Source organism: Anser cygnoides, chromosome 17, assembly GCF_040182565.1.
Source record: "Anser cygnoides isolate HZ-2024a breed goose chromosome 17, Taihu_goose_T2T_genome, whole genome shotgun sequence".
NCBI lineage: Eukaryota > Metazoa > Chordata > Aves > Anseriformes > Anatidae > Anser > Anser cygnoides.
The window spans coordinates 12,264,607-12,286,882 of record NC_089889.1 but is presented as its reverse complement, the minus strand read 5'-3'; the positions used below and the strand labels follow the sequence as shown (position 1 = coordinate 12,286,882).

Sequence of the window (22,276 nt, the reverse complement as noted above, 5' to 3'; positions counted from 1 at the left end):
TGGCTGGTTTTCTAATTGTGGCCATGGATCCAAGTAACTGAAGCAGAGGTCTGAGAATCAGCCTTGTGCTTGCTGATGAGCCTGGTCTTAGATCCCAGCAACACAGGAAAATGACAGTGAGATGTCCTCTAGAAGAGGAAAAAAAAAAATCCTTTTTCTTTTCTTGCTAGTTCTAAAGAAAAAAAAAAGTAATCTTCAAAACTGTCAATGGAATTTTCTCGAGCAGCGAAATTCACCTGTTCCTCAAGTGCTACAACAAACATTTCCTACCACAGCTGAGCAGGAGGCCTGGGCCTCCACCTCAGGGACATCCTGATGGGACAGGGGCGTTATGGTGTGGCACTGACACCGCAGAAGCCCCTCCACTTCGGTTGTGCTTCCCTTTTCTTTGTTCCTAGCATAACAGTGCTTTTATTTAATATCTGGTGGCCTTTCTCCAAGACACAACATCATTTCAGGGATGAATGTGAACTCATACAGGAAGCACTGCCTAAAACCACTGCTTAAAACCCAATTCCCAACCATGTATGCATGGTGCAGAGCCCAAAGCTTCAACCCTCGTGGCGAGGGCCCTTCCCTTGGTCTTCTCCAGGGCCCAGCACATCTCAGGGCGCGCTAACATGACCGTATGGCAGCGCTTAGTGCTCAGAAAGGTGCCAACACCTGGAGCTGCCTAACCTCCCCGAAGGCCTCCCTGCTGAGGGACAGACCCCCCCACAACCCAGGGGGGAGAAGAAGCCATGGCGGGACCCCCCCGAGCTGGCCTGGGGCCTGCCGTGAGGCCGGCCATGATGGAGGCCCAGCCTTCGGCCTGCTGCAGGGCTTCAGCCAGACGGGCACAGGCGTCTCCATTACATCGAAAGGAGGAGCATAATTGAGCCTAAATTGATTCAAACAGAGGCAATTAAAGCAAAACTCAGCCCCCCGCTGGGAAAGCAAAGGCGCAGCTTATTTTTAACTCATAACCACCACAACAACCACAGAAACGTAATTAAGGGGCAGCGTTACACACACACCCTTCAGCCCCAATGGCAGGCTGAGTGAAAATGACCCCCCTGGTCCCCCATCCCATTACCCCCCCGAGTGCCCAGCCCCATCGCAGCCAGCACCACGGACAGCCCAGCCCATACCACCCACCGCCCTGTACCGCCCACCCCCCCCTCTCTAGGGCCACCTGCCCCCCTATAGTGCCCCCCCCGCTATAGCGCCCGCTCCTCACTTATACCCCCTGCCCCCCCTACTTATAACGCCTGCCCCCCATAGTACCCACCTTGCTATAATGCCTGCCCCACTATAACACTCAGCCCCCCCGCTATAACGCCGCCCTCCCCGTTATAACTCCCACCCGGCTATAATGCTCACAGCCCCAATTGTAATGCTCGCTGCCCCCCCAGCTATAATGCCCACCTATCTATAATGCCCACCCCTGTTTATAATGCCCACCCCACTTAAATGCCTGCCCCTCTATAACACTCAACACCCTGTTTATTACACCCACCCCACTGTAGCACTTGCCCCTCTATAATACCCCCTGCTATAACACCTACCCCACTATAATGCTCACACCCTACTTACAACACCCACCCCACTATAACGCCTACCCCACTATAATGCTCACACCCACCTTACAACACCCACCCCGCTCTAACACGCACCCCACTATAACACTCACCCTAAATCCTCCGGGCTCTCCCGTTTTCCAGCCCCAGAGCTGCTGCCCTGGCCCTCCGCTGCCCCCAGCTCTTCCCCCAGCCCAGGAGCATCCCAAGCACGGCTCCGTGCCACAGGGCAGGGCTGGCGAGGTGCGGGGGGCATGGTTACATTGCACAAATTCTTCTCCTCTCTTAGGTGGAGACCTGGAGCGGGGCTGGATCGGCGTTGCTCCGTCGGCAGAGCAAACAAGAACCATCAATTAGAAGTAATTACCACCCCCTCCCCATAACTTAAGAGGCTAATATTAGGCTTCATTTTTAAGAAAGGTAATTTGACGGCCATAAATTACAATTATAAAAACTTCATTAGAGTCGGTAGCAATCCATCCACCATTGTTCTAATTACACACTGTAGGAGTAATGAATGCTAATGGTTTAATGTACAATAATTACCACAATTGAAAAATAATAATAATACAGAACAACCTCAGTTATCCAAATGTCACGGGGGACGTGGAACGGGCTGGGGTAATCGTGGTTTCAGATAATTGAGGGGCTCTTCAGCATGATTAATAGGTGTCGCGACCTCTGCGTGGGGAACGAGGAGCTTTAAGCGACGGCAGCGTGGTAAAGTGAGGCAAGGCTCGGGGCAGAGGGGAGAAATCGGGTGTCTTACGTCTTTGTTTTGGATTTTACGAGATATTTTAGATGTAAAGTAAATGTATTGTTTTGCAACCGAACTGTGCCACCTCCTGATGAGTTTCAGGTGTGGTCGGCAGGGTTTGAAGCAGAAATACGGGCCCTGGGCTCTGAAACTCGCTCACACTCAGTCCAGTGTGAGAAGCACCGGGAGGATTTGGCGTGCCGGGCAGAGCACGAGAGGCAGTTTCGTCCCCCTGCAGCACAGCAGCAGCACAGAACTGCAGGAATTTCAGGTGGGAAGGGACCCCAGGAGGTCTTTAACCCAACCTTCTGCCCACAGTAAGCTTGGCACAGGGCTCGGGCTGGGTTGCTCAGGGATTTCCCCGGTCAGTTCCAAAAACCTCCAGGGACAGGGATCCCTCCAGCTCCCTTGGCCCCGGTGCACTGCTCATTCACCCCCACAGTGACTGTATTTCCTTACACCCCACTGGATCCTGCCCTGTTCCAGCCTATTCCCCTCTCCTCTCCTCCTCTCAGCACAGCCTGACCAAGCCCCCAGCCTCTCTTCCCTCCAGCCCCACCAACACCATGGCAGCCTCCTGCCGAACCCACCCCAGCACCTATTTCTCAGCACCTTAGTCCATCCCAGGGGCAGAGGCTTGCTTTAGTCCTTGTTAAAACCCCACATCTCCTGCTAGAAAATTTCCATTCCCCTAGCCTAGCCGGATCCCCCTGCAGGGCTGCTGTGCCCCACGGCAGGATGAATCCCACAGGTTGCCACGTCCTGACCCTGCTGAGGAGCATCCCAGTTCATCCCCCAGGTCACACATTGCACGCCTCAAACCGATTGAACAGAGGAGCTCTCAGGACAGACCTATCTAGAATCTCCCTGTAACATAAAACAAGCCTACAACAAAAGGCTTGACCCCACCAGTCCTTTGAACGAAGCACTCAGCTTGCTCCGACGTTTGATCCCAGTCGGAGGAGGTGGTTCTGGAAGTAGAGCCGTGGCATTTGCCTGGTTATCCTCCACGCCACGTTGTCCTCCAGCAGTGGGTCAGGGCATGTTACCTGGAGGTTATCTTGTCCCTCTGCCACCCTGCCTCTGCTTAGGTTGGGGCACAAAGTCAACCCAAAATAGTTCCAACGCTGGTCCATCTGCAAGCAGCGTAGGAACGGGTCTTCTCACAGCAGGAAGGGGTTTATGATAGGAAATCAATCTGCTGTCTCTCCTTCCTCTGACACAGGCTGCACAGGGAACATGAAAAGCATTACAGACTAGGGGAAGACACTGAAGAAGAAAGAAATCAAGTCTCCAGAAGAGAGAACAAAGCATGTCTGCTGCCTCGTGAAACAAAACAGTGACCAGTGGTGCAGAACCACGGATCACCACCGAGACACTCTCCCAGCTCCTCAGGTCTGCCCAGTTAGGGACCCCAGCAGACCACCGATGGGTGCTGGGGAGCTTTGGGTGCTGATGAGCTTCTTGAGAGCTGCACTAACACCCTGCACGGATGGGTGCTGCCAGGGCTCGCTCTGCTCCCCAGCCTCGGTGGCTGGTGGGAGGGCCAGAAGATTTTGGTGACACGTTAAAACATCAGTTTTAGGGTTCTCCATTCTTGCCTCAATAAACAGCCCAGTAGGAAGGGAAACAATGAGAGAAATCAGGCTTTCCCATTTGTTTGCTCCAGGGATTGGAAATGCCACCTAACTGCTCCCTTCCCAGCCTTGACCCCGCAACTGAAGCAACTCGATGAAAGCTTGTTGCCAAGACATCCCTAAGAAACAACAAGCCGGGGTCAAACCCAGGATATTGGCCCTGGAATTCCCTTTCCTACAGCCTTGACAAGGTTACAGAACGCAGAAAAACTCGCTGCCACTGCAGGGTGCACCAACATCCACGGGCACCCCCTTCTCAGTGACCCACAGGCAGCCCAGCCTCCGTAAGCCAGCCCTAAGAGCAGATCCCATCCACAGCCTGACAGGGAACAACGTGCTCTTGGTGTGCTTCCTCTCTAATAGGATCCTAATTTATAAGAAAGCAGATAATATATCAATGGAAATTAACTTCACACTCTCCTTACACTGGCAGGTTGAGCTGCAGGTGAGTGCAATGTAATTAAGAAATTAAAAGGTAATTTCCACATATGCTTTCTGCTAATCTAGCTCAGCAATCATTTAATTTACAGCAGGGGACTGGCAAGGAGGCAAGCCAAAATAAATAAGATAATGCTACGTTTAATCGCTCGGCGCGACGGCAGCAGTACAGAGGGGTTTCGGAGCGGGGCCGGCGGGGTGAGGGGCGGTGGGCTGGGGAACCCCCTGGGGAAACTGAGGCACGGAGTGGCCCAAACCAGAGAGCACCTCCACCGCACCAGAGGGAGGGATGAGCAGTGCCACCAGCTGGAGGGGACACACGGCCACACGGAGCCCCCCCCCCGGTGCGGGTGAAGGATGCCGGGCAGAGAATTTGGGCTGCAGGAGCACCTGGAGCCATGCATGCCACAGCCCCCTCAGTGGGGGCAGGCGCCAGCCCCGGGGCCTCAGCAGGGGATGCTCTCCATGCAACTCCGGCTTTTTGTTCCCGAGCCCCGCACCGTGTGGGGCGGGAATGCCTCCTAGCCCCATCCCCTCCTCCAGCCCAGCTCCCCCCCGATGCAGAGACCCAGATGCTTCCCCCCAGAGCGGGGAGAAGCATTCATATGGGAGCTTAATCCCCCAGAGACTGGGGACATGGGGATTACGGCCGACCTGGGGAGATGGGGCCATGATTCGGGCTGCTGAGGCAGGGAGGCGGCCACCCAGCCCCATCCGTGGTCCACCAGTGACACACGGACCTGCGCCGATGGCTTTGGTGACAGCGGTGACACCCCTCTGTCCCCCGTCATCAATAACTCATCTGGTGAATCTCCTCCTGCTTTTGCCGACCGAATTATTCCCAGCGCGTGGGGAGGTTATGTTTGTCCTCTTCAAGCGGCTCTAGAAGCGGTCAAATAATATTTGCCCAGCAAATTGTTAAACGGCAATTCTGCTGTCACTCACCGAGTCCATTATTCGCGGGGCACTTGTTTGCTCGCCCCGCCGCTCGCTGCCTGTCCCTGCCCTGAGGGGTGACCCAAGCCCCGAGATCCGAGCCTGGCACCTGCTGAGCCCATTCTGGAGGGGGCACCGGGGTGTGCGTTCACCCCCCGTGCTGGGAGAACCCCCTGCCTGAACTGGGGCAGGGGCTCGGAGCTGCCGACCCCAGGAGGGACTCGAGCACTGGCCCCAGGCGAGCTGCTTCCCCTCCTGGGATGAGAACCACCTGCACGGAGAGAAGTCGTGAGCAGAAAGTATGCATCGCCTTGAAATACTGCACAAAAAGTGGGGGAATCGTTTACATTAATTGATTTTTTTAATGAACAATCATAAAACTATTATTGGGGGGGGGAGTTTGTTTTCATTGCAACCATTTAAAAATGGGTTGGAGGATTTCTTGCTTGGTTGTGGTTTTTTTTTTTGCCAGTCTGTCTCTTCTTTATTCTTGGGCTTCTGGTATCACAGAAATATTGTTTTAAAACTGTGTCATTTCCTGCTACTCCAAATCAGAATTGTCCCTTTCAGATTACGTTTTGCCTTCTAGCTAAAACTGCCAGGGTATTCCTGCTTGGCCGAGGAAGCACCTTCCTCCCTGCTGCTCAAAGCTTACCTGGAGAGGAGGTCAACAAAGCCCCAGCCCTGAAAACCTGCAGAAAAATAATACCTGTTCTGTGTCTTTTTTGTAACCGGGGCTATTCCGAGCCTGCCACTTCCCAAGCTACTGGGGAGGTAGCTCAAGAAAACCCACCACAGGTAAGACTGGAAATTTTGGTTAGAAACATAGGGAAAGGATTTCGGAAAAAAATAAGGTTTCTTCCTTCTTCTTTAAGTGCCAGGGAATTTTACAGAGGGAATAAGGCAAACTTCTCCTTCCCCCCTCTACGTCACCTCTCACCAAAGCGTCCTCCCAGCTGAGTAACAAGAAAAACCCTTTGGCTCTAAATATTTGCCTGCAGACCATACTCCTGAGAACAGTGCTCTGAGCTTTGTCTCACAGCGTGTTTATGTCCCGAGGGGGCACTAACACAGAGCATGGGATGGCAAATCCTCCTGCCCCACCCAGGGCCATCCAATGCGCTCCTTGACCCCGTACCCAGAGCCCGGGGTCAGATTTTGTGCCACCAATCCTTGGATCTCCTTCCAGAGCCACCAGCCGTGTCCCCGTGCCCGAAGGAGCCTCCTCCTGCTGCCCAAAACTCTCCGTGCACCACCTGCTCTTCCACCAGCGTCCATCACCGAGCACACAAATCCTCCAGAGCACCAAAATCCACCCTTCCCCTCCCCTTGCCTCCTCCACACGCATGTGCACACGCATCCATGTGCGCACACACACGTCTGCACACATCTTCCCTGCCTCCCCAGCCCAGCCGCGGCCACGTGAGGCCGTATTTCATATGCATGGCCTGGGAGGGCCTGGGCTCTCCAGCCAGTAATTTGCTGATTGGAAAATGTTCCAGGAAAAGGGACGGGGATGAGAGAGGGGAGGGGAGACCTGGGGCGGGGGGAGCGGGGAGGGAGGAGATGGGAGTTCTCAAACTGCGAGCCCTAATACCAAGCATGTGGCCATATATTATTTTAATAAAGCCAGCACATCCTGCACTCACGACAGCTGCTGTTCCCTTTCTCTCATCCTGTGAATCTCATTTATTCCTCATTAGCAAAATCACCTGTTTGTCAAATAGGGACAGATCGGCGAGACATTAAATCGCGCCGAGGCTGGGGGGGGTCTGGGGAGCGGAGGTGGGATGGAGTGGGGCCGGGCAAACCCCAGCCTGAACCCAAACCTGGACATCTCCCGGAGGCTGAGGTGGAGACGAGGATTGGGGCAGCAGGTGATGCAGCATTTCCAGTGCTTTTATCTTCTTTCTTTTTTTTTCCCCCTGCGTAGTTGAAGTTATGCCAGGAGCAGCGCCTGGCCACAGCGCTGCTGGGTGGGTTCACAGCATGCAGCACACCCAAAGTAGTGACAAACAGAGGTGTCTGCGGGAGAGGAACTCTGGGTGCCCTTCAGACCAACCTAAACCTCCTTGTGGGGTCATGAAAACAGCTTCTGACAGTTCCGCAAGTTTGGAGCTGCCATCTCTTTTTACCATAGGCGGCCGCACACTTCGCGTGTAAAAGGCATTTGGGATGAGCAGTGAAAAATTTCTTCCCTTTCGGAAGAGATTGGGTACAAAATGTCATCTGATTCGGTTTTATTGGTTTGGGTTTTCTTTAAATTGAGTGAAAACGTCAGTGGGACTGACCCCTTCTTTCAAAGAACTGTGGTTTTGATGAATCAGGATTTTCCACTAACATTGAAGGAAAAAAAAATAAAAAATCCCTGGACTGCACTAAATTAAGTGTCTGTCGCCCCACAAGCCTGGCAACGGAGTCTTTTTCTGCTGGTTTTGCAGCTTACGAGATGCTTTTCCTAATGCCAGCCCTGGCTTTTCCCTTTATCAGTTGAATGACACTGGGGGAAACAGCTGGCTGAAAATCAAGGCTTCTGGTGCGCTGAAAATTCTCCCTGGCTCTTTGCGATTCGGAGTTTGGGTTCAAACTGGCCCCGGACCAAGCGTGTGTGCGTGGGAGATACAGAGAGAAACCTGGGGAGGGCAGGGGGGCCTCGGCCCCCCGCGTGGCACCACCCGTCCTGCCTGCCTCCTTGCCAAAAAAAATCGGGGATGGAAGGGCTGGAGATGCCGTGCTGGGGGGCTTCCCACCTCTGCTGCTCCTTTGGGAGAGCCAGCAGCTCGGCATTTCCGGAATTGGGTGCTGGAAAACCCCAGCTAAAGGGGGAATTTGGGGCTGCAGAGAGCTGAGCCTCCGGGATGACATTGTGCCGGGTCCTTTGTGCCAGCTTGGGTCTGGGGTGAGCAGGTCTGGGGTCTGCAGGGGCCTCACCAGCTCGGGGGGAAGCTGCTCTTAAATTTGGGGGAGACTGAGGGTCAGGAGGTGAAGGAGATGACTGTGCACGTTTTTCCTACTTACTTTTTCATCATTCTTCATTTTTTGTCTAGTCCTGAGCATCCGTCCATCCCTCCCCCATCTTGTTCCCATATTTCCCCTCCCCAGCTGCTTTCCTCCATCACCTCCAGGTTCTTGAACCCATTTCCTCCTCCAGGTCCTCTCCCACCTCTCCATCCTCCCACTGCTCTTGCAGTTCTTCCTCCCCACCATCCTCACCTCTCTCCGCCTCCAGCCTGCCTCTGCACCGCGGGATGCAGTGCGTTTTGGAGGCAGAAGGCAAGGATTTGGGTTCTGCAAGTCTTTGCGGTGGGGCAGAGGAGGTGGCTGCAGGGCTGTGCCCAAGCAGGAGCCGATGGGGACTGCAAATCCTAAGAGAAAAAGGAACCCGGATGGGATGGAGCCGGGCTCCCAAAATCAATCAACACCACCAAGCAGGGCTGTGATGCCCCTGAGGGTGACTGACAATTTGGGGGGCCACCTCCAAACCAGAGGCCATCCCCAGAACCAAGGGGACACACGTGGGGACATCCAGCCTGGTGGCCCACCAGCACCTCAGTACCTTTCAGGGGACCCAGCTCCGGGCTGGCTCTGGGGACAGCAGGGACCCCAGGCCGGGCTTGCAGCCACCCCCTGCTGCCACGACGCCCCTGGTGGTGCAGAGCAGCCCCCTGCCACCTCAGCGTGCCGATGCCACCGTGTCCCCCCCGTCCCTGTCCCCCCCCTTCCCTCCTCTCTCTGAAAGTCATCAGGCCTAGCGAGGTCTTCTCCCACTTATGCAGCTCATGAATATTTAACAGCATCTGCTCTGGAGGCGATAAAGCCTACCAATCCTTGACAAATATGGCCTAATCTTTTCAATTTCGGGGTGCAAATATTCCTTCAGAGTCCTGTTTGTCACCTAGATTAATGACTGTGGCTCCCATAATCCTTGGGTGCTAATTCAAGTGGTGGCTGCCGGGGCCGCGCATGGCGGAGGGATGCTGGGACACATCTGAAGGAGAGATTACTCGCTCGAGGGCCCTTTGCTGCAGGGTTTTGTTCCTCCCTTGGCTCTGAGCATGGGGAGGGGGGGGGGGGGCTGCTCGCATGCTTGTTTTTAACCCATCCTAGCGGCTGAGTCCGTCCCAGTCCGGTGGGGACAGGGGGATGCCAGGGATGGGGTGGGATGGGGACGTGTGCTCACCTCCAGCCGTGGTTCATTTCTTGGGAAGAGATGCAGACAGCAGCCCCAGCACCACCAGACCGCCTTCCCGTGGCTCGCCAGGCTGGGATGTGTTTTAGGATCAGCCCCATATGGGCTGAGCACGGGATGTGTCCCGAGGAAGCCACCGCTGCCTGCTCCAACTCACGGTGGGCTTTGCAAACTGCTTAAAATTGCAACCCGAATCCCCACCTCAACCCAGGGCTTTGCAAACCACTTAAAATTGCGACCTAAATCCCCACCCCAGCATCGTTCAGCCCATGGCCACGCAGCCACTCCATCCCCAGAGACACAGGGCTTGATGCTCAGCTCTCCACCACGGATGGAAGGATGAGGGGATGCTTTTGGTCAATGCGCTCCCCAGGGAAACCCCACAGCCCGACCACCTCCGGACACACAGTGCCGGCCACTTATATTTATTTATTCCCCAGCCAAGAGGAAAATACATCAGGGAGAAGAGGGGGGGAAATCAGTGCTGGAGCTGATCAATGGCATCAACACCTCTGCTGCGGGGCTGGTGGCTCCATCCATCGCCCGGAGCCTGGGAAGATGGATGGGAAGAGCTGGGAAGGGCTGCAGGGAGTAGGGCAGCCCCAAAAATGCATCTCCGGGCAGCTCTGCACCCGGGCAGGGACCTACCTCAGGCACAGGGATCCCCTTCGACCGAGCCAGCGGTGGCAGTTCTGGGTGCGCCAGGGGGATCTGGTCCCGGGGGAAATTCCCTCGCTGCTCGCTGGACGGGAAAATTTCCACGTGGCGCCAGGAACTGCAGAGCGCGGCCAAGAGTTGCATTATTTTTAGGTTTGTTTCACATTTCTGTGGCAGAAAATGCTTCCTCAGCCAGACAAAAATAACGCTGTGAATAAAAGAAAGTAGGAAAACAACATTTTTTTGCGAGCAAAACCAGAAAAAACATGGGAAGAAACATTATCTGCCATCCAAAAAAAAAAAAAAAAAAATGCATCATCAAAAGAAAACTTTTGCAGAATGAACATTTCTGGATGCTTTCCCTCCTAAAATACTTCGGGAGGAAAAACCTGTGAGCCTGTTCCCTGTCTAGGATCTTCATCAGGGCTCTGCAGCCAGCATTTGCCGCCGTCCTTGTTTTCCCTTAGCTGGTTCCTACACCTGCCGCAGGCTTTTGGGGCCAGGAGGCTTCAGCTGGCTGATGCAGAAGGGGGATTACAGACAATATTGGCAGCCCCCAGCACACCGGGGCCGGTCCCACAAACCCCAATCTCCACGGGATGCTCGGGGGGGGCTTCGGGGTGCTCAGGTTGGCTCGGGACGTGGGCCCCAGTGGAGGAGACGTGCCAGGGGGCACCGAGGAAAAGGATCAGCCCCTCCTGTGCCGGCATCCCCGCTCCCTGCCCCCTCTTCTACCTCTTTTTTTTTTTTTAATTCCGCTGAGCAAGCTCAAAAAGCAAAGCTGGCGCCTTTGTCCTGCCGAGGCTTCGTTAGGGCCCTCGTCGCACCGGGGTGGGGAGCGGCTCATTAGGCGGCGGCTTTGAAGCGGGCTCTGTTTGGGGTTCATTTGTGTGCTGGCAGAAGGGAAACCTCTGTGCTCCGAGGATGTTTTTTCTGGAGGGGCTTCCTGGAAACACAACAAACATGACCCCGCGCGGCGCTCCCCCGGCCCACGTAGGGCGGCGGGGGATGAAACGCGGGGCCGGGACAAAGGAGCAGACCCACAACCCCCCCCCCGTCCCCCTGTCCTAATGAGGACGGACGCACACCGATGGGGAACACAAGTTTTCCTGCTCCGGTGACTCAAAGCTAAAGAAATCCCAAGTCTTATGGGGTTCAGAAGGACCTTTTTACGGGGTTCGGAAGGACCTCGGGGCTCACTTTGTTAGCAGGATGAAAACCCATTCCTCCGGGTGTTGTGCCAGGGTGGAAGACCCAGTGGATTCCAGCCTGGAAGGTTATTATTTTTTAGGACAAATCCTCCATTATTCTTTAAAACGCTGTCTCAGGATGGATAGGGAATTCAAGGGAAAGGTACAAATTCTTGCCAAATCTGGCAAACCAGCTTACCTAAATGAAAGTTTCTAACAGGTAGCACGCTGGAGGAGTTGGATCATTTCATCTCCGTGCTTTCAACCTTGAGGTGAAACAAGTTTGGAGGCTTCATCTGCACTGATGGGAAAGGAGAAAAAGAAAACCCTTGTTGGTGCGGGGAGAAAATTGTTTTAGTCACCTGAGTAAAATAATAAATGGAAATCACCTCCCTAGTTAGCAACCCCAAAGGGTCCAGAACCGGGGAGGAGGCACAGGATGAGAGCCCCGTCCATGCAGCCTGGGGCACTGCCGGCCATGAGCGAGTGGATGTGTCCAAAGGTGTCCAAAGAAGGGCAAAAAAGCTGGGGAAGGGTCTAGAAAACATGTCTTGTGAGGGGCAGCTGGGGTTGTTCAGCCTGCAGAAAAGGCTCGGACCTTATTGCACTTTAAATTACCTAAAAGGAGGTTGTAGCAAGGTAGGGCTCAGGCCCTTCTCCCAGCCAAGCGATAAGATGAGGGGAAAGGGCCTCAGGTTGCACCAGAGGAGGTTTAGGTTGGATATCAGGAGAAATTTCTTTACTGAAGGGATTGTGCAGCCTAGGAACAGGCTGCCCAGGGATGCGGTTGTGCCAACAAACCTGGAAATCTTCAAGAAATGTGGAGATGCAGAGCTTAGTGGCACGGGTTAGCAGTGGGCTTGGCAGGGCGAGGTTAAAGGCTGGGTGCTGTGAGTCAAGGTACGAGGCCGGCAGCGAAGCTGGGGATGCGGTGGCCTCATGGATGTGCTGCCAGGGCTCGGGAGGGAAGGCAGGGAGAAGAGAAAGCTGCCGGAGCCTCAGCAGGCCCTGTCAGCCTCCTTCACACGTTATCAGATGGGGGAAGCCCACGGGGCCGCGTGGGAGGTGATTAATCTCCGTCTCCAGCAGGAAGGCTCCCGGAGAGGAGCGGGGAGGTCAAGAGGAGACGCGGGTTGAGGAGAGGTGGGAGCCTGGCAGAGGCCTGAATGCTTTTGTGCCCTTAACATGGAGCTTGCCCCAGATCTGAAGCCACCTTTGGAGACCTCCCCCTGCCTTAATTTGGGCTTTTATTTGGGATCACTGCTTTCTCCTCACCATAAAGCGCATCATCACCACCGCAACACGCTTTTATGGCGCCTTTATCTGATTACCTGAAAGTGTTTAATCAGCACTGATTCATTAGGCTTCCCCACAGCCAGGGCTGGAGGAACGGTGGGGGGGGGGCAGTGCCCACCTGCAGAGCAGCCCCACATGGGCAATGGGACCCCCGAGCCCACCCTCCTCGCTTCCCCATAGTTTCACAGCCACACCACGAGCTAAACCAGACCTCCAGGACCTAGAGACAAGCCAGCAGGGATGATGAGGAAGATGAGGACAGGAGAAGGCTGTGGGCACGGGGTGGTCCCGGCCCCCCCGGGGGTCTGGGGGCAGTGGGCAGGGCCGCCCATCTGCTCGGGTTTTGTCCCTCAATTAGGCTGCGCCGTGCCGCGCTCCCCACGCTTCATTGGTTTCCACTTCACGTTCCTCACAGTTCTCAGGCACCGGCACTGAGCAGCTCTGCGCCGTCTCCCGAGAGCCCTCGCCTTTGGATTTGGGCCATTTTATTATTTTTATTTTTCTTTTCCCATTTTTCCAGAGCAGCGCCACGCTCACCTCACCTGGGCCAGCTCGGAGGGGAGACGTGGCACCGGCTGTGCTCAGGCTCCTGCCAGTTGTCCCCTTTGCTCACAGCCTCCCTGCAAACCTGTGTGTCCCCAGCAACATTTCCTGCTGCTCTGGAGTCATCCAGCCCTCAGCCTGCTTTTCTCCACCTGCCCCAGCACCTGTGCACGGGGACAGGCACTGCATATCCCTCTGGAAAGCCCCTGCCTTTGCTCTGCATCACAGGTTCGGACGCTGCTGCCCATCACACAAACTTGGCCAACACATCACTTGTACCCCTGGATCAAACCACAGGCCATTCTGGCAAGGAGAAATTTAAAATAAGTGCACAAAGACATTGGCATGCACATGGGTTAAGCCTGCGTTAGTGTTGGCAGGCTGCAGAAGCAAGCGGAGACTCCCTCCTTCCTCTTTTAGCTCCCATCCTGACCTTTACTTCGCTGCTGAGACGGTTGTGCTGCTGCATCCGACCCATCCATCTTTACATCCCAAAGATATTATTATTTAATTCCCTCCGCAGCCGCCTGCAGCTCCTGATGGCCAAGCAGTTCTTCAGCTGATAAAAAGTTGAGCATCACTCAGTAAATCAGCAGCAACAGAAACGCTGAATCATTAAATCTTAGGCTGTAATCTATTTCAGCTGGGTTCAGGAGATGCCAGGAGAGGAGAGCACACACCGGAGCACCAATGCCCATGGGAGGAGGCAGCATCCCTGCTTGGAGGAGCATCACAAAATGGGGAAAACACATCTCATCAGCTCGTGATCTCCTGCAGATGGAGGTCAGCACCTGGCCACCCCATTCTCTCCTCATCCTGCCCACAGACACGCTCCCACCTGCAGCATGGGCTGCATTCGTGTCCTGAGGGAGCAGAACCCAGGGCTGGGCACCCCCAGGTCGAGGCACAGAGCTGGGAACTGCGTGTTGAGCCCTGGCCATACCTGAGGGTCCAGCAGAGCCCCTTTTGATCCATACTGGGCTGCTCCTTGCCCTTCCAGGTCCTTTTCTGCAACAGGAGCTGGGCACAACCAGCGCACATCATCTCCTCTGCACAAAACCCCATGCCACCAGCCCCTCTGCCCAGCAATATTTCCCCTGCCACCACCTCCAGGAGCCACACCAAGCTCTCAGCAGCTGCAGGAAGCTGTTGGTGGATGCAGGTCTCACTCCTGCCCTGGTCTCTCCCGGAGGAGCTCAGAGGTGTTCAGCCTCTCCCAGTTTGGAGCCTTACAATATTTTGGAGAGGGAAAGGGCTGGGGGCTCCCCCCGCTCTGTGGGGTTCTTCCTTGTTGGAAGAGTAGCACAGATCCTCAGAGGGGTCCTCGTGTTAAAGCCTAAAATCAGAGAGGAGCGGGCAGACAAACGAGGGCTCGGTGATGGAGAGGAAGGATGATGAAGAGCTGGGCGGTTGGAGTCGTGGACAAAAAATTCATGCTGGGATGGAGGGAGGGATGGCACCTTGGGGCAGATCTGCAGACAGACAGACATTCAGCTGGTGGAATCACTGCACAAGAGACCCACGGGTACGTTTCTTCCTCCTCCTCATCATCATCCCTGGAGCAGAGGAAGGGATGGCCAGCCCCAGGAACTGACAGGGTTTGGCACAGCTCCCCAGCAGCTATCCCAAAACCCACCCTGGCCCATTCTCCATCCCCTTTGACAAGGAAACACAGAGGACCACTGGCAGGAGGCACTTCTGCCCACCACCATCCTCACCCCAGGAGGATCAGCCTCCCTTCCTTCCCCCCTCCCCGAACCACAGCCCGGCCGGGGGGGACAGCCAGCCCTGGCAATCTCACAGCCCCCCCAGCCCAGCCGCATTGTCCCTCCGAGATGCCTCCTTCCCCCTCCCCAACACCCCCCCGTCTCTCCTGGCAAATTCTCCCCCCCTCCCCTCCTCCTGGATCCAGCCGCTCTCATAATAGCATCCTTTTCATGGAGACAAATTGTCCAGCCGGGGGCTGCACCTGAGGGCTTTCACCCTTTAACAAATAGCCTTTTAATTTTCTGCCAGAAGGGCATGGAAAAGGGGGGGGACGAGGGGAAAAAAAAGGGGGGGGGGCTGCAGAGGGGGGTTGCACAGAGGAGAGAGAATCAATCAGACATCCATCTTCATCATTGCTGCCAGGGGACCGCTTGCACTGGCTGGATGCCCCTGGGGGAAGGTGGGGTGAAAAAGAGAAGGGGTTGGGGCGAGGGGGAGACAGGAGGCAGTGAGGGGATTGCAAGGGGGGGGGGGGGGTGTCACAGGCTTCTGAAAGCCATGCGGAGCATTGCCCTCGAGCAAGATAAGCAGCAGCCCTTGGATCCCATGGAAAAGCATGGAGGGACGTGCTCCTGCCCTTGCCCTGCTCTACGAAGGGGCTGGGTCGGATCCGGAGGTGATGGCCCCGTGGCACAGGGACACCACAGGACATCCTCACCTGCTGCGATCAGGGAGGTCCCCACAACAAAGAACAAAGAAATACAGGGGGGACAACACCAGCACCTTCTCCTTCCACAGCAAGGGCAGGGATCACACTCCGCTTCCACCCCAGGACGGGGAAGCCTGGAGGATTTTTGTCCCTGGGCAAGGAGCCCGTCAGCATCTCCCTCCCCTCTCCTCCAGCACAAGGGGAGACCACGCTGCAGTGCCAGCTTCGGCTGGGCTCCGTCACCTTTCCCAACAAAAAATAAGCAGAAAGGTTAATTAGATGTTTGCAGTCCAATTTATGTCGTGTTTGTGAAACCGGCATTTCACAAACCAGCCTGGGAGCCCCCCCGTGCCCTCGCTCTTTTGCTAAATTTATTTCACAGCTTCGCCGACCTGGCCTGGCCGGGTCAGAACTCGCCCATTATCATTTTATCACCGCCTCGTACCCTGTAATTACGAGATGCTTCCCTCCTTCCCCGGCCCCCTCCGTGCACAGGGCGGGGATGCTGCTCCTGCTTTAAGCTCCTTCCACGATGGGGCTCACCCAAAGCCTGCGACAGCTCGGCCCTGCTTTTGGCAGATAAGAGAGGGAAGGTTGTTTGGAAAGGGGGGAGCGTGCTGCTCGCCCCGCAAGGATTAAAATATTCAGATGGATAACAGCAAGGCAGAGAGAGGGGAGGTAACAGGCACAGCCCTCGGGGGCTCTGCAGCATCTCAGCCAGAGGGGCAATCATCGCAGGGCTCAAAAATTGGGTTTGGGGCCCAGGTGGCCACCGGGAGGAAGGATGCTGCCCGGATGCAGGTGGGCACAGCCAGCACTGCTCTGCTTTGTTGCAGAAATTTGGCTTCGTTTCAGTCACCTGTGAGCATGAATCAGGCAAGGGCTTGCAGGCAGCGTGAACACACACACACACACACACAGCCAGCTCAATTGCCCATGAGAAGGCTCATGTAATTAACAGGCAGCCGGCTTCTTTTGCAAAGAAAGGACTTGGGGGGCATTTTTCTGGGGCAAACCCCCACGAGCAGGAGTGCTCGCTGCAGCGGGGGCCCGCGAGGACCCTGGAGGTGAGGACAGAGCATTGGCCCCTCCATGGGCCACCCTTGGAGAAGGCAAGGAAAGGCTTTTTGCAGCTAAATCCCCGCTGCAGGGATCCTCTGCTGCTGGAAACGGAGTAAGGGTGGGCACGGGGGCCTGGGGATGGTGTCAAATGCTTGCATCCATCATGCACCGTGCTACGGTCACGGGTGGGTGTCTCCATCACGGTTCCCCAGCCCCAAACACCTCTAGCTCTGCCCGTGCTGCCCAACACACACACACACCACGGCCATCTGCACGCACAGCACCAAGCACAAAACCGCCTCGGATTCCCCTCAAAACAAGGACCAAGCCCCCAACCCTGCTGGCTCGGGGCTGAGCACGCCTCCCCCCTCCCTGCTGCTGGAGGACCATTAAAACCCCATTAACCCGGGGCTGTTATTAATCACACAACGTCACCCAGTGGGGACGGCCATGACATCCCAGCGCCCAGGCTCCCTCCAGCTCCAGGTGACACAGGACTCCAAACAGGTAGGGCTCATTTCTAACCCTGCGAGCACGCCAGCTCCAGATAATGAATTTCTCCCACACCACGAAGGAGGAGAGCTTCGCCGAGACTGGAAATAATCACCCTGAGGCGAGGCAAGGCAGGGACTGGACTCTGGACGCCTCTCAGCCCTGCAGACGATAATCCCCTTTGGGACTGGGCTAGGGGCAAGGTGAGGAAACCACAATTTATCACCGGCCCAAACTGTGTTCGCCCACTGAAAGGAGATCTCCATCTGTGCCGCTAGGCACACCCGAAGAAGGGGACAGGTCCCGGGTGGAAATCAACCCAGGAGCTCCGGAGATGTTCCCGTCGGACACCTGAAGGCACGGAGGGGACATCTCTGGGCAGGCACGGAGCAGGTTAACACCACGGAGCCAAGCCTCCGCCTGCATGAACGTAGGCTTCAGCCCCATCAAGCCCTCGCAGTTCCGTGATATTAAAGCTTTCCCCTCATGCATAGAAGCAAGCAGGGGGGCTAATTGCTTCTTATGACACTATAATGGTAGGACTATTTACAGTAGATTAAAATCCAATCCATAATGAGGTATAATAACTTCGCAAATGCCAGGATTCGTCAAAGGGTGAGGAGCGCCACGGAGACTCGGAGCCGAGCAGCCTCGGACCTGGGGTCTGAGCCCTAGCGCAGGAGGAGCAGGGAGGGTTTTTTTTGGTGGGGTCTCCCCCTCTGGTCGCTTTTCCCCCAGGTTAAGCACTGGGGATGGAGGAAGACCCCAAACACAGACCCTCAGAAACCGCCCAGTCACACCAGGACCTGATGGGGAGTGGGGCATCCTCAGGACTGGGATCCAGCAGCACCTTATGGACAAACCTCACCTGGACAACACGCTGGGTGGCGCACAGCACACTGCAAAACCAGCTCCCCCAAAAGCCCATGGATATTCCCACGTGTCCCCATTCAGCCCCCCATCACCTGGGGAGGACACGAGCAGAGGCACACAGGCATCTCCAGTGACCCCCCAGACTGAGGGCCATGTGTGCCTGGCATTCCTGCAGATTATCCTGCGCTATCCTGCAGAAATCCTACAGATTTCTGTCTGGCAGGGGAGCGAGGGCTGGATCGCAGATCCATCACCCTTGGGGTCTGCAGATCCAGCCCCCTTGGGGTCTGCTTCCTGCCTCCACCGCATGTTTACGGGTGCGACCTTGAATGAGCCCAGCGACACATCACTCCTGACTTGCTCAGAGGAGGTATTTATTTATTCTCTGCCAATGACATGGGCTGACGGTGCCCTCTGAATTTCAAATAGGACTCTGCTCTGTTTTCACAGCCTGTGTGGCTCTGCTAAAAAAAAAAAAAATAGCCACAGAAGAAATAAGCCCAAAAAGCTGAGACTTAATTTCATCCTCTGGGAAGAGAACATTGCTCCTCAGCTTCAAGGGCTCTCCTGGAGTCCTGTGAGCAGGCTCAGTGATGTGCTGGCACCATGCACAGGGACTTAAGGGGTGGGTGTAAGCATGAACAGCCAGAAAGCGCCTGTGGTTGTCCCAGGGGATGGAGGCTGGGCTCAGGGGGATCCCACAAGGGAATTCACAGCCCACCTATTCGCCTACCTCAGGTCTCCAGTGATGCCAGGAGGTGAATCCTAGCTCCAAGGGACTTGGTGCCACCACAAGTGGAACTGTGGAAAGAAAAACCATCAGGCTAGGAGACAGAGCAGCTAGGGTTAGCGTGAGCTCTGCTGCAATTCACCCTCCCAGCAATATATCAGGCAGGGTCGTGCCCAGCAGCACAGCCCAGTGACCATCAGGTAGGTCTGCAGCAAAAAAATAGGTGCAAAACAGGTCACCCCATGGGCTGAGGTCCTCAGCGAGAAAGTTCGTGGCCACACGCAGGCAAGGCTGAAGTAGACACACCACCAGCAAAACTCAAAAAGTGAATGAAGGCTCAGGTCTGGGCTTAAATAGACCCCAGCCGTGGGTGGAGGCCCCAGGTGAGGCTGCTCAGGGCCATTAGTGCCTTGTTTCACCAAGGTGATGCCTTGGGCAGGGTGCTAGCTCAGCACCCACGTGAAATTAAGAGGTGTCCTTTGGTATGAATACAGATGCTGGCTGGAAAACTCATCCGTGGCAGCTCCTCGTCCCGGGAGGGGATGGGGCTTCTCGGCCAGCATCCGAACCCGTTGTCTTGTGGCAAATGTGGTGCTCTTTGGCTCATCAGCACCGAGGAATAAAACACAATTTCACCTAATTTTGGTTGTGTTTGAGGGAGCAGGAAGGCGCTGGAGCAGGCAACGGGGCCGAAGCGCACGGAGAGAGCTGCTTCGCCTCTCAGTAGGAAAGAGCCAGTGGCCACAGCCCGAATAAAATTCCCAGTTTATGACATTATGGGTTTTTTTAACCAGCCTGGCTATTAACTTCGGCACTGGCTTAAACCCCCTGGCCTCAGGCACAAGCAAAGCAGAGCTCATAGACTGTAAATGTTAATACTGCTTTAGCACCGTAATAAGCTAAAAGGTGGATGCAAGATCTGGCGCATTAATTCCCTTTTTTTTTCATCTTTTTAGCACATTTTGGGGTAATATGAATAATAAATATTTGAGTTGATGAAGGTTAATGGATGGGTAGCCCCAGCAACTGGTGCTCCCGGGGGAAGGCAGCAGCTCCCTTCTTCCCAGGTGATCCAGGAGGCTCCAGCAGCCTCCTACGGAGAGGTTGGGGGGCTCGTCATCAGGGAAATATCCAGGGCAAAAACTTCCGGGGGGGGGGGTTCACTTGTTAGCACTTCAAAGAAGAGCATTTGGGCTGGTGGATGAGTGGAGATGGACGTCCCTAAACTGCCCTGGGCAAAGCTTTGGGGGGCAGAGAGGCACCTCCAGCCAGGACATGAGCTTGCAGTTTCCATCCAAAAAAAGCCAGCTTTGTCAGGGCATCTAATTCCCATGGAGGTGGTGGTGGCGGAGCAGGGGAGCTGAACTCTCGGGGGGTGTAATCCCCGGCTGACCCCCTCGTGCTGGGGGAACGACCCAGATCTCCCGGATCTCTGACCTGGATCTCCTGGATCACTGACCCAGAAATCCCAAATCTCCAACCCAGATCTCACAAATCTCCGACCCGTATCTCCCAAATCTCCCACCCAGACCTCCCAGACCTCCCACCCATATCTCCCAGACCTCTGACCCTACCTGGTTTTGCAGAGCCTGGGTCGGACCAGGAGGACTTTCGGTGGCCCACATCTGGTGGACATCAATGCAGTAGGACACGGGGACACCTGGGGCACGTCCCTCACCCTGGCAGCTGGTTATGGGGTGGGTGGTGGCGGCATGGCTAAAGGAAAGCCTTGCCCAGAGCCCTCCTGCCCCAGAACCAGCCCAGGACCTGCCGCAACGCCCCGTGCCACCCCGCGTGGGGACAATCCGGTGACAGGCACCCAGTGGCATACAGGGACCATGACATGGAGGCAGGGGCAGGATGCAGGACCCGCAGCTCACCCCGTCATCCCCTCCCACCCCATACACACCCCACACAGCCCGATTTGGGGCCGGGGGCTGCAGCGGGTCTCCAAACCCCCCCTCCTCGCGCCGCGCTCGCTCGCGCGTGGCATCACCGGGGCCCCCCCGTCCCTCTCCATCCTTGGGGGATATCAAGGGCAAGCAAGAGAAGGGTTACCTGGAGGGAAGGGTTGCTAAGCAACCCACCCCCCGACCCCCCCCCAAGCATCGCAAACCCAAAACTCGTTCCAGGCCTGCAACCAGATTAGCATATTAATGAGGCTGTAATTTCCCCGGAATTGTCTGCGCGGCTATGCCCGCTCACAGCGGCACTGGCCCAGGAGTTTGCTATGCAAATAAACTGGTTTTACAGGCTGTGGCTTAATTAACTCATCAAGTTCATCTTCCTAACAAAAAAGGCAGACTAACTGCGGATTAATGGACCTGTGTTTGCTCTTCTTTCTCTCGCCCCGGCTCCCCGAGGCACCCGCTCCCTCCAGACCCTTCCCTTCCCGGCCCCGCGAGGAGATAAATCCTGGGAAAAGAGCCGGGGGGATCGCAGCACAGCCTCCTGCGGAGTCTGGGAGGTTTCCTCATCGGCTTCAAGGGGAATAAGACGGCTCAGGCCTCGAGGATGGCAATTACGCCTCCGGCTGAAGCTGGCAGGTGACCACTTATGAGGAGGAGGTGGCAGCGTCGCGGCGCTGTCCCCCGTAAGGCGGATCAGAGGCTGGGTGTTTTGGGGACGGGGATTAAGGCTCGGTGCCCAGGTGAGTGCTGGCGAGCCCGCTCCATCCCTGTCGGTACAGGGTCAGGGCAGGCGGGAGGGATGCTCTCCCTCCTGGGTTAATTAGAGAGGTCCTTGTGGGCCGCATCCTGTGCTCAGCGGCTCTCTCTGCCTCTTGATAATGACCAGAAAAATAAATACAAGGATTTGCAGAGTCACTGGGAGAAAGTTCAGGTGGCCAAAAGTCTGCATTCAACCACAAGCCCCTGAACTGGAGGGTTCTTGGAAAATTAACGTAATTATGGGTTTATCTCCCCCTCGGCTCCCGGCTTTTTTGGTTCTCTCCCTCCCCATGGGAAGGAATTTCTACAGGAGCTGGATAGCCTGTAGCTAGGATGGGAACGGTTGATTTGGCATCTATATCACAAAAAATTGATGCACAGGGACCCAGGAGCTGAGAGCCCGTGGCCATCCAGGGGTCCGGATGCTCCATGCCCCACTCCGCAGCCTCTCCCCAGCAGATCCCAGGGCAAAAATCTGCACCTTGCTGGGGAGAAAGCTTTGGAGTCTTCGCACCACTCGGCCAAAACCCAGCCCTCTTCCAGCTGTAGCTGGCTTGGGATGGATTTAAGTTGCCGAAGTTGTTTTAAACTGGGTGAAGTCCTTGAAAACCTAGCTGCACCCCTGAGCCTTTCTGCATTGCCAGGGAAATGGACTGGCTGACCTAAGAGGTCCTTTCCATCTCTAATTTCTGTGGCTGTGTGATTCATCCCTCTTCTTTGAAAGTGTTTCCTGCATGAAACGCCTGGTAGAAGGGAAAAATGATACCAAATAATCTTTTTTCATTTCCCCTCGTCGCTGTCAGGGCTGATGAGAGGTGAGGGACAGCCGGCT

At 55.6% G+C, this 22,276-nt stretch overlaps 1 long non-coding RNA gene across 4 annotated transcripts; it reads right to left on the bottom strand.

Annotated features, from left to right (window-relative positions):
* Positions 1 to 1,344: 1,344 nt before the first annotated feature.
* LOC106031373 (uncharacterized) lies at positions 1,345 to 20,782 on the bottom strand. 4 transcript variants are annotated; one of them, XR_010825565.1, is made up of 5 exons: positions 20,350 to 20,782; positions 18,779 to 18,846; positions 11,563 to 11,659; positions 10,165 to 11,442; positions 1,345 to 3,542 (listed from the first exon to the last, which is right to left on the bottom strand). It is a non-coding gene; the product is annotated as an uncharacterized lncRNA (long non-coding RNA). The 4 variants fall into 4 exon arrangements; XR_010825564.1 differs by lacking the exon at positions 1,345 to 3,542 and adding an exon at positions 8,033 to 10,066; XR_010825566.1 differs by lacking the exon at positions 1,345 to 3,542 and having other exon boundaries at positions 10,284 to 10,381; positions 11,374 to 11,442.
* Positions 20,783 to 22,276: the final 1,494 nt, after the last annotated feature.